We start from the raw sequence: 10,000 nt of genomic DNA, 5'->3' as shown, positions 1-10,000 counted from the left end.
CGTGCCCCCTGGAGGTCTAAAGGATGACCAGTAGTTGTGGTTCTCGCCCCGGGACTTGGGTCAGAGTATAGCCCAAGTGGAGCACTTGTGTCGGACTAGGGAGGCTGTGCCGTGCCCCCTGGAGGTCTAAAGGATGACCATTAGTTGTGGTTCTCGCCCCGGGACTTGGGTCAGAGTACAGCCCAAGTGGAGCACTTGCGTCGGACTAGGGAGGCTGTGCCGGGCCCCCTGGAGGTCTAAAGGATGACCAGTAGTTGTGGTTCTCGCCCCGGGCCGTGGGTCTGAGTATGGCCCAAGTGGGACACTTGTGTCGGACTAGGGAGGCTCTGCCGTGCCCCCTTGAGGTCTAAAGGATGACCAGTAGTTGTGGTTCTCGCCCCGGGACTTGGGTCATAGTATAGCCCAAGTGGGACACTTGTGTCGGACTAGGGAGGCTCTGCCGTGCCCCCTTGAGGTCTAAAGGATGACCATGAGGTCAAAAGGATGACCAGTAGTTGTGGTTCTCGCCCCGGGACTTGGGTCAGAGTATGGCCCAAGTGGTGCACTTGTGTCGGTCTAGGGAGGCTGTGCCGGTCCCCCTGGAGGTCTAAAGGATGACCAGTAGTTGTGGTTCTCGCCCCGGGACTTGGGTCAGAGTATAGCCCAAGTGGAGCACTTGTGTCGGACTAGGGAGGCTGTGCCGGGCCCCCTGGAGGTCTAAAGGATGACCAGTAGTTGTGGTTCTCACCCCGGGTCGTGGGTCCGAGTCTGGCCCGAGTAGAGCACTTTGGTCGGCTACCGGGGGGTGTGCCGTGCCCCCTGGAGGTCTAAAGGATGACCAGTAGTTGTGGTTCTCGCCCCGGGACTTGGGTCAGAGTATAGCCCAAGTGGAGCACTTGTGTCGGCCTAGGGAGGCTGTGCCGGGCCCCCTGGAGATCTAAAGGATGACCATGAGGTCAAAAGGATGACCAGTAGTTGTGGTTCTCGCCCCGGGACTTGGGTCAGAGTATAGCCCAAGTGGAGCACTTGTGTCGGCCTAGGGAGGCTGTGCCGGGCCCCCTGGAGGTCTAAAGGATGACCAGTAGTTGTGGTTCTCGCACCGGGACTTGGGTCAGAGTACAGCCCAAGTGGAGCACTTGTGTCGGTCTAGGGAGGCTGTGCCGGGCCCCCTGGAGGTCTAAAGGATGACCATGAGGTCAAAAGGATGACCAGTAGTTGTGGTTCTCGCCCCGGGACTTGGGTCAGAGTATAGCCCAAGTGGAGCACTTGTGTCGGACTAGGGAGGCTGTGCCGTGCCCCCTGGAGGTCTAAAGGATGACCAGTAGTTGTGGTTCTCGCCCCGGGACTTGGGTCAGAGTATAGCCCAAGTGGAGCACTTGTGTCGGCCTAGGGAGGCTGTGCCGGGCCCCCTGGAGGTCTAAAGGATGACCATGAGGTCAAAAGGATGACCAGTAGTTGTGGTTCTCGCCCCGGGACTTGGGTCAGAGTATAGCCCAAGTGGAGCACTTGTGTCGGACTAGGGAGGCTGTGCCGTGCCCCCTGGAGGTCTAAAGGATGACCAGTAGTTGTGGTTCTCGCCCCGGGACTTGGGTCAGAGTATAGCCCAAGTGGAGCACTTGTGTCGGACTAGGGAGGCTGTGCCGTGCCCCCTGGAGGTCTAAAGGATGACCAGTAGTTGTGGTTCTCGCCCCGGGACTTGGGTCATAGTATAGCCCAAGTGGAGCACTTGGGTCGGACTAGGGAGGCTGTGTCGTGCCCCCTGGAGGTCTAAAGGATGACCAGTAGTTGTGGTTCTCGCCCCGGGACTTGGGTCAGAGAATAGCCCAAGTGGGACACTTGTGTCGGACTAGGGAGGCTCTGCCGTGCCCCCTGGAGGTCTAAAGGATGACCAGTAGTTGTGGTTCTCGCCCCGGGACTTGGGTCAGAGTATAGCCCAAGTGGAGCACTTGTGTCGGACTAGGGAGGCTGTGCCGTGCCCCCTGGAGGTCTAAAGGATGACCATTAGTTGTGGTTCTCGCCCCGGGACTTGGGTCAGAGTACAGCCCAAGTGGAGCACTTGCGTCGGACTAGGGAGGCTGTGCCGGGCCCCCTGGAGGTCTAAAGGATGACCAGTAGTTGTGGTTCTCGCCCCGGGCCGTGGGTCTGAGTATGGCCCAAGTGGGACACTTGTGTCGGACTAGGGAGGCTCTGCCGTGCCCCCTTGAGGTCTAAAGGATGACCAGTAGTTGTGGTTCTCGCCCCGGGACTTGGGTCATAGTATAGCCCAAGTGGGACACTTGTGTCGGACTAGGGAGGCTCTGCCGTGCCCCCTTGAGGTCTAAAGGATGACCATGAGGTCAAAAGGATGACCAGTAGTTGTGGTTCTCGCCCCGGGACTTGGGTCAGAGTATGGCCCAAGTGGTGCACTTGTGTCGGTCTAGGGAGGCTGTGCCGGTCCCCCTGGAGGTCTAAAGGATGACCAGTAGTTGTGGTTCTCGCCCCGGGACTTGGGTCAGAGTATAGCCCAAGTGGAGCACTTGTGTCGGACTAGGGAGGCTGTGCCGGGCCCCCTGGAGGTCTAAAGGATGACCAGTAGTTGTGGTTCTCACCCCGGGTCGTGGGTCCGAGTCTGGCCCGAGTAGAGCACTTTGGTCGGCTACCGGGGGGTGTGCCGTGCCCCCTGGAGGTCTAAAGGATGACCAGTAGTTGTGGTTCTCGCCCCGGGACTTGGGTCAGAGTATAGCCCAAGTGGAGCACTTGTGTCGGCCTAGGGAGGCTGTGCCGGGCCCCCTGGAGATCTAAAGGATGACCATGAGGTCAAAAGGATGACCAGTAGTTGTGGTTCTCGCCCCGGGACTTGGGTCAGAGTATAGCCCAAGTGGAGCACTTGTGTCGGCCTAGGGAGGCTGTGCCGGGCCCCCTGGAGGTCTAAAGGATGACCAGTAGTTGTGGTTCTCGCACCGGGACTTGGGTCAGAGTACAGCCCAAGTGGAGCACTTGTGTCGGTCTAGGGAGGCTGTGCCGGGCCCCCTGGAGGTCTAAAGGATGACCAGTAGTTGTGGTTCTCGCCCCGGGCCGTGGGTCTGAGTATGGCCCAAGTGGGGCACTTGCGTCGGACTGGGGAGGCTCTGCCGCGCCCCCTGGAGGTCAAAAGGATGACCAGTAGTTGTGGTTCTCACCCCGGGTCGTGGGTCCGAGTCTGGCCCGAGTAGAGCACTTTGGTCGGCTACCGGGGGGTGTGCCGTGCCCCCTGGAGCCATGGGAGTGAGCTCCAGCAGACTGGTATTTTTCGGAGAACCAGGCCCACACTCCTCAGACTTTGTGCCCAGGGACAGGCCACCAAAATCGGCCGCGGCTCGTGCACTTTGCCCCTGCGTTTCTCCCAGAACCAGAGCCGGAAAAATCCCAAAATTGATGCCCAGAGATAGTCGACTCTGCCTGGAATAGATTGCCACCCAAACCCGCCAACTCACGCTGGTTTTCCGATGGCCTCACCTACTAACCCGAGCATGGTCATCGCTCGCACCTTCCAAAACCTCCAGGGGCGCAGGCACTTTTCATTTACTGGCCATAAGGCCGACCGCCTTAAGCGTTAAGCGATAAGCGAAAGGCTTAGTTTGGACTTAGTTTTTGGAGCGACGAGGTCGCCGTTTTGTCAATTCTGAACCGATTTTCACGCGGTTTTCGACTGCCTGCGCCTGGGGAGCCGCCCAGAAGCCCCAGGCAGTGTTCTGGGTGGACTTCCGGACCGGTCCGGACCCGGTACCGGCCGGGGGAACCGCACCACGCCTCTCGGGCGTTTCTACACCGATTTTCGCGGGGTTTTCGACTGCATAGACGGGGCCACCTGCTGCAGGGCCCGAGGGAGGGCCTTACTGAGCTGGGTCCGACGCAGGGCCCGGTTCCTGGAGCCCGCTGGGGGGGGGGGGGGTTCTCTAAGGCTCACGGCGGGCTGCTGAGGGGCCGGATCGGATGCAGACAGGCGCTCCTCTGCCCAGGTCTTTGCTCCCCTGCCCCACTAGGAATGGAAGACACACTGCCAACAGCTTCTGGAGGGTGATGGGCCCTGCTGCAGACCAGGTCCGACCCAGGTTTCAGCTATCCCACCCCGCAGGGACTTAAAGACACACTGCCATCAGCTTCTGGAGGCTGCTGAGCTCTACTATAGAGCAGGTCCGACCCAGGTTTCAGCTCCTGCAGCCCACTAGGACTTAAACACACACTGCCATCAGCGTCTGGATGGTGATGGGCCCTGCTGCAGACCAGGTCCGACCCAGGTTTCAGCTATCCCACCCCGCAGGGACTTAAAGACACACTGCCATCAGCTTCTGGAGGCTGCTGAGCTCTACTATAGAGCAGGTCCGACCCAGGTTTCAGCTCCTGCAGCCCACTAGGACTTAAACACACACTGCCATCAGCGTCTGGATGGTGATGGGCCCTGCTGCAGACCAGGTCCGACCCAGGTATCAGCTCCTGCACCCCGCAGGGAATTGAAGACACACTGCCATCAGCTTCTGGAGGCTGCTGAGCTCTGCTATAGACCAGGTCCGACCCAGGTTTCAGCTCCTGCACCCCGCAGGGAACTAAACACACACTGCCATCTGCAACTGGAGGCTGCTGAGCCCTGCTGCAGACCAGGTCCGACCCAGGTTATGGCTCTCCCACCCCCCTGGGACTTAAACACACACAGCCATCAGCTTCTGGATGGTGATGGGCCCTGCTGCAGACCAGGTCCGACCCAGGTTTCAGCTCCTCAACCCCGCAGGGACTTAAACCCACACCGCCATCAGCTTCTGGAGGGTGATGGGCCCTGCTGCGGGCCAGGTCCGACCCAGGTTTCAGCTCTCCCACCCCGCAGGGACTTAAACACACACAGCCATCAGCTTCTGGGGGCTGCTGAGCCCTGCTGCAGACCAGGTCCGACCCAGGTTTCAGCTCTCCCACCCCGCAGGGTCTTTAACACACACACTGCCATCAGCTGCTGGAGGCTGCTGAGCTCCGCTATAGACCAGGTCCGACCCAGGTTTCTGCTCCTGCACCCCGCAGGGAATGAAAGACACACTGCCATCAGCTTCTGGAGGCTGCTGAGCCCTGCTGCAGACCAGGTCCGACCCAGGTATCGGCTCTCCAACCAGGCAGAGACTTAAACACACACACACACACACACACTGCCATCAGCTTCTGGGGGCTGCTGAGCTCTGCTGTAGACCGGGTCCGACCCAGGTTTCTGCTCCTCCACCCCGCAGGGACTTAAACACACACTGCCACCAGCTTCTGGAGGGTGATGGGCCCTGCTTTAGACCAGGTCTGACCCGGGATATAGCTCTCCCACCCCGCAGGGACTTAAACACTCACTGCCATCAGCTGCTGGAGGCTGCCGAGCTCTGCTGCAGACCAGGTCCCACCCAGGTTTCTGCTCCTGCACCCCGCAGGGACTTAAACACACACTGCCACCAGCTTCTGGAGGGTGATGGGCCCTGCTGTGGACCAGGTCCGACCCGGATATCAGCTCTCCCACCAGGCAGGGACTTAAACACACACTGCAATCAGCTGCTGGAGGCTGCTGAGCTCTACTATAGACCAGGTCCGACCCAGGTTTCAGCTCTCCCACCAGGCAGTGACTTAAAGACACACTGCCATCAGCTGCTGGAGGCTGCTGAGCTCTTCTATAGACCAGGTCCGACCCAGGTTTCAGCTCTCACACCAGGCAGGGACTTAAACACACACTGCCATCAGCTGCTGGAGGCTGCTGAGCTCTGCTATAGACCAGGTCCGACCCAGGTTTCAGCTCTCCCACCAGGCAGGGACTTAAAGACACACTGCCATCAGCTGCTGGAGGCTGCCGAGCCCTGCTGCAGACCATGTCCGACCCAGGTTTCAGCTCTCCCACCAGGCAGGGACTTAGAGGCACGCTGCCATCAGCTTCTGGAGGCTGCTGAGCTCTGCCATAGACCAGGTCCGACCGAGGTTTCAGCTCTCCCACCCCGCAGGGACTTAAACACACACTGCCATCAGCTGCTGGAGGCTGCTGAGCTCTGCTATAGACCAGGTCCGACCCGGGATATAGCTCTCCCACCCCGCAGGGACTTAAACACACACTGCCATCAGCTGCTGGAGGCTGCTGAGCTCTTCTATAGACCAGGTCCGACCCAGGTTTCAGCTCTCCCACCCCGCAGGGACTTGAACACACACTGCCATCAGCTTCTGGAGGCTGCTGAGCTCTGCTATAGACCAGGTCCGACCCAGGTTTCTGCTCCTCCACCCCGCAGGGAATTAAAGACACACTGCCATCAGCTTCTGGATGGTGATGGGCCCTGCTGCAGACCAAGTCCGACCCGGGTTACAGCTCTCCCACCAGGCAGGGAATTAAACACACACTGCCATCAGCTGCTGGAGGCTGCTGAGCTCCGCTATAGACCAGGTCCGACCCGGGTTCCTGCTCCTGCACCCCGCAGGGACCAAAACACACACACTGCCATCAGCTTCTGGAGGCTGCTGAGCTCTTCTATAGACCAGGTCCGACCCAGGTTTCAGCTCTCCCACCAGGCAGGGACTTAAACACACACTGCCATCACCTTCTGCTGGCTGCTGAGCTCTGCTGCAGACCAGGTCCGACCCAGGTTTCAGCTCCTGCACCCCGCAGGGAACTAAACACACACTGCCGTCACCTTCTGCTGGCTGCTGAGCCCTGCTGCAGACCAGGTCCGACCCAGGTTTCAGCTCCTGCACCCCGCAGTGGATTAAAGACACACTGCCATCAGGTTCTGGAGGCTGCTGAGCTCTGCTGCAGACCAGGTCCGACCCAGGTTATGGCTCTCCCACCCCGCAGGGACTTAAACACACACCGCCGTCAGCTTCTGGATGGTGATGGGCCCTGCTGCAGACCAGGTCCGACCCACGTTTCAGCTCTCCCACCCCGCAGGGGATGAAACACACACTGCCATCAGCTTCTGGAGGCTGCTGAGCTCTGCTAAAGACCAGGTCCGACCCAGCTTTCAGCTCTCCCACCAGGCAGGGAGTTAAAGACACACTGTCATCGGCTTCTGGAGGGTGCTGAGCCCTGCTGCACACCAAGTCTGACCCAGGTTTCAGCTCATCCACCCCGCAGGGACCTAAACACACACTGCCATCAGCTTCTGAGTGGTAATGGGCCCTGCTGCAGACCAGGTCCGACCCAGGTTTCAGCTCCTCCACCCCGCCATCACCAGCTGGAGGCTGGCTGCTGCTCCCCACCCCGCCATCACCAGCTGGAGGCTGGCTGCTGCTCCTGCACCCTGCCATCAGCTGCTGGAGGCTTCTGTTCCTCCACCCCGCCATCAGCAGCTGGAGGCTGGCTGCTGGAGGCTGGCTGCTGCTCCTCCACCCCGCCATCACCAGCTGGAGGCTGGTTGCAGCTCCTGCACCCCGCCATCAGCTGCTGGAGGCTGCCTGCAGCCCCTGCACCCCGCCATCAGCTGCTGGAGGCTGGCTGCAGCTCCTGCACACCCGCCATCAGCTGCTGGAGGCTGCCTGCAGCTCCTGCACCCCGCCATCAGCTGCTGGAGGCTGGCTGCTGCTCCTGCACCCCGCCAGCAGCTGCTGGAGGCTGGCTGCTGCTCCTCCACCCAACCATCAGCTGCTGGACGCTGGCTGCTGCTCCTGCACCCCGCCATCAGCTGCTGGAGGCTGGCTGCTGCTCCTCCACCACCCAACCATCAGCTGCTGGACGCTGGCTGCAGCTCCTTCACCCCGCCATCAGCTGCTGGTGGCTGGCTGCAGCTCCTTCACCCCGCCATCACCAGCTGGAGGCTGGCTGCTGCTCCTGCACCCCGCCATCAGCTGCTGGAGGCTGCCTGCAGCTCCTGCGCCCCGCCATCAGCTGCTGGAGGCTGGCTGCTGCTCCTGCACCCTGCCATCAGCTGTTCGAGGCTGGCTGCAGCTCCTCCACCCCACCATCACCAGCTGGAGGCTGGTTGCAGCTCCTGCACCCCGTCATCAGCAGCTGGAGGCTGCCTGCTGCTCCTGCACCCCGCCATCAGCTGCTGGAGGCTGCCTGCAGCTCCTGCACCCCGCCATCATTTGCTGGAGGCTGGCTGCAGCTCCTGCAACCCGCCATCAGCTGCTGGAGGCTGGCTGCTGCTCCTCCACCCCACCATGACCTGCTGGAGGCTGGCTGCAGCTCCTTCACACCGCCATCAGCTGATGGATGCTGGCTGAACGCTGGAGGCTGGCTGCTGCTCCCACACACCGCCATCAGCTCCTGGAGGCTGGCTGGCTGCTGGAGGCTGTCTGCTGCTGCTCCTCCACCCCGCCATCACCAGCTGGAGGCTGGCTGCTGGAGGCTGGCTGCAGCTCCTGCACCCCACCATCAGCTGCTGGAGGCTGGCTTCTGCTCCTCCACCCCGCCATCAGCTGCTGGGGGCTGGCTGCTGGAGGCTGGCTGCAGCTCCTCCACCCCGCCATCACCAGCTGGAGGCTGGTTGCAGCTCCTGCACCCCGCCATCAGCTGCTGGAGGCTGCCTGCTGCTCCTGCACCCCGCCATCAGCTGCTGGAGGCTGCCTGCACCTCCTGCACCCCGCCATCAGCTGCTGGAGGCTGGCTTCTGCTCCTCCACCCCGCCATCAGCTGATGGAGGCTGCCTGCTTCTCCACCCCGCCATCACTAGCTGGAGGCTGGCTGCTGGAGGCTGGCTGCAGCTCCTCCACCCCGCCATCAGCTGCTGGAGGCTGCCTGCAGCTCCTGCACCCCGCCATCACCAGCTGGAGGCTGGCTTCTGCTCCTCCACCCCGCCATCAGCTGATGGAGGCTGCCTGCTTCTCCACCCCGCCATCACTAGCTGGAGGCTGGCTGCTGGAGGCTGGCTGCAGCTCCTCCACCCCGCCATCAGCTGCTGGAGGCTGGCTGCTGCTCCTGCACCCCGCCATCAGCTGCTGGAGGCTGGCTGCTGCTCCTCCACCCAACCATCAGCTGCTGGACGCTGGCTGCAGCTCCTCCACCCCACCATCAGCTGCTGGACGCTGGCTGCAGCTCCTCCACCCCGCCATCAGCTGCTGGAGGCTGCCTGCAGCTCCTGCACCCCGCCATCAGCTGCTGGAGGCTGCCTGCAGCTCCTGCACCCCGCCATCACCAGCTGGAGGCTGGCTTCTGCTCCTCCACCCCGCCATCAGCTGATGGAGGCTGCCTGCTTCTCCACCCCGCCATCACTAGCTGGAGGCTGGCTGCTGGAGGCTGGCTGCTGCTCCTCCACCCAACCATCAGCTGCTGGACGCTGGCTGCAGCTCCTCCACCCCACCATCAGCTGCTGGACGCTGGCTGCAGCTCCTGCACCCCGCCATCAGCTGCTGGAGGCTGGCTTCTGCTCCTCCACCCCGCCATCAGCTGCTGGAGGCTGCCTGCTGCTCCTGCACCCCGCCATCAGCTGCTGGAGGCTGGCTGCTGCTCCTGCACCCCGCCATCAGCTGCTGGAGGCTGGCTGCTGGAGGCTGGCTGCAGCTCCTCCACCCCACCATCAGCTGCTGGACGCTGGCTGCAGCTCCTCCACCCCACCATCAGCTGCTGGACGCTGGCTGCAGCTCCTGCACCCCGCCATCAGCTGCTGGAGGCTGGCTTCTGCTCCTCCACCCCGCCATCAGCTGACGGAGGCTGCCTGCTTCTCCACCCCGCCATCACTAGCTGGAGGCTGGCTGCTGGAGGCTGGCTGCAGCTCCTCCACCCCACCATCAGCTGCTGGACGCTGGCTGCAGCTCCTGCACCCCGCCATCAGCTGCTGGAGGCTGGCTTCTGCTCCTCCACCCCGCCATCAGCTGACGGAGGCTGCCTGCTTCTCCACCCCGCCATCACTAGCTGGAGGCTGGCTGCTGGAGGCTGGCTGCAGCTCCTCCACCCCGCCATCAGCTGCTGGAGGCTGGCTGCTGCTCCTGCACCCCGCCATCAGCTGCTGGACGCTGGCTGCAGCTCCTCCACCCCGCCATCACCAGCTGGAGGCTGCCTGCTGCTCTTCCACCCCGCCATCAGCTGATGGACGCTGGCTGCAGCTCCTCCACCCCGCCATCAGCTGCTGGA

Source organism: Nothobranchius furzeri, unplaced genomic scaffold (genome assembly GCF_043380555.1).
Source record: "Nothobranchius furzeri strain GRZ-AD unplaced genomic scaffold, NfurGRZ-RIMD1 Scf148, whole genome shotgun sequence".
NCBI lineage: Eukaryota > Metazoa > Chordata > Actinopteri > Cyprinodontiformes > Nothobranchiidae > Nothobranchius > Nothobranchius furzeri.
This window is presented reverse-complemented; position numbering follows the sequence as displayed.